This window comes from Sitophilus oryzae, unplaced genomic scaffold, assembly GCF_002938485.1.
Source record: "Sitophilus oryzae breed Bouriz unplaced genomic scaffold, Soryzae_2.0 scaffold_1515_pilon_pilon, whole genome shotgun sequence".
Taxonomy (NCBI): Eukaryota; Metazoa; Arthropoda; class Insecta; order Coleoptera; family Curculionidae; genus Sitophilus; species Sitophilus oryzae.
Genome location: NW_022146187.1, coordinates 558,982 through 561,395, shown reverse-complemented (window position 1 = coordinate 561,395; position 2,414 = coordinate 558,982).

The following is a 2,414-nucleotide window of genomic DNA, read 5'->3' as shown; positions in this document are numbered from 1 at the left end:
CACAGCTTAATTATTAAAAATGAGAAAAATCGAAAACATCGTCGCTGGTGGCAAACACACATTTTTAGAAATCGATATAATTTACTCCAACAACTTAGTGTCTGAGGAGGGCTATGATCAGTTCAAAAACTTTACAAGAATGATCGGGCCCGACTTTAAATATTTACAAAATTTAATAACACCAAAAATTGCGAACAAAAGATACAAATTTTAGAATAGCAATTTCATTAATATCGACATATTCAATATTAATTTTATTTACAAGGTTTTGCCATGCGTTATTTTTTTTTTTTTTGATTTTATAAAAATACAAAGAATGTTTAACATCCCATAATATAGGCAACTTTTCATATTTTTCAATTAATAATAACGAAGATTCATTGATCCATTCCATAATTTTAATAAAGAAAACGAAAAAAAATCACACACGCACGCACGAACGCAGACAAAACAAATTGCCGGTCAAAATTGAGCGTTCGCGCACACATAAAATCCTTTTGAGCACGGACCAAAAACCGACACCAGACGGCTCACGTTCGCGGTTGCTCGCGCACAGACAGATTCAGAGTGAGCGTGCGCGCACAGCCGTAAACACTTGAGCATTCGCGGAGGATCAGTGCGTGGGTGCTCAAGTCTAAACGCACCATTATAATTAAGTTGCAAACACAACACTGTAAAAATATCTATACCTCTGTGGCGGTTCATCTCTTCAAAAAATAAAATAGTTAATTTTTTGAAACACTGCTACGTTAATCCAACAGAGACTCGCTTGTCAGCAGTGATTTACTGATAAACAAATTTGCCTAATGGATAAAAAAACGCTTAACGTTTCGGAAAAAGTATATCTCTTCCTGTCGTTTCGGAAAAAATAAGAAGGATAGGAAAACAATATAACATACGAACATCTTTCAAAACAAAATATACTTAGATCCATTTTAACCCACATTAAACAAATGACGACAAACGAACACTGAACAACAAACAATAAATGTAATATACAAAATACCATGTGAATGTGATAAATTTTATATTGGTGATTTATATCTAGACCCTAAAATGTTCTAATTAAAGAACGCAAAGACTATATAAAAAGGGCGATTTTTACAAATCTAAGGTTTGTCAGCATTCATGGGACACAGAGTACAGAGTAGATTTTAACAACGCAAAAAATATTATGAAAGAAGCGATAGCCTCTAAAAGAAAAATAAAAGAGGTTTTTTAATACACTCTAATAAAAACCAATGTATTGCCCATGCATCTGTAGGGGTTAGTAATGTTTGGCAATCGCTTCTTTTATTTTAAAGAACATAAGTTAAAATTAAAAACAAAATTAAGAAATAATCATACAGAAAGTTTGAGACTTTTTGGTTTTACCTCAATAAGTAAAATTATTGTTACCATGTAGTAATTTTTAATTTTGAAGTTTAACTTGATATAATGTCAACGGATTTATGATATGTCAGTCTATTCCGAGCGTCATTTTCTATCAAATAAAGTAAAAAATACTGAGGGTACCATTTAAAAATCAAAAGTTGTAGTCATTTCCGGTGAAACAGGAAGTGACTAATTTAGATACTAACATACCAAAACTCGTTTTTTTATATGAAAAAATAAAAAAGATTTAGGGGTGAGCCACTTTTGAGACGCACCCGGTATATCTACTTTATGCAGACGTTTTAGAGTAATTTAAAAAAAAATTCTAAGATTGTATTTTTAATTCTAAATTTGAAATTTCTGGCATTTGCTTAAATATTTAATATCACGTTGGAACACCGGTAAATGAATTTTTGAAAATCACTAAATATTTTAAAGTTCAGTGTATTTTATAATTAACTAGAATTAAAAAAAATATTTTTAAGATTGTATTTTTAATTCTAAATATGAAATTTCTGGCATTTGCTTAAATATTCAATATCACGTTGAACACAACATGAATTTTTGAAAATCACTGAATATTTTAAAGTACCTACAGTGTATTTTATAATTAACTAGAATTAAAAAAAATTCTGGTCCTCTTAGTATCAATGTGTGTTTTAATGAATATTGAAAGTGGTTATCATATACCGATAAATTATGAATCAGTGCCAGCAGTGTTAAAGTAAAGTATTTGGTGTATTGTGGTGAATTAGTGTTTTATTTTGCTATTGACATAATGTGCTAAAATTTTAAGATCCATATTTTTTAGCATCGGTGCCAATTACTAACTTTAAAATCCTCTAAAATGGTACTGCTAACTATATTAAACAATGTTTAAAATCGGATCATTCATGTCGAGAGGTCTACAGAGCATGATCCTGTAATAAAATAAGGTACCTATAAAAAAACTTTATATTTCATGCACAGAACATCTAACAAACATCACCACTCTGAATTACATAAATATACAACTATAACATTCTAATCGTGAATGCTGT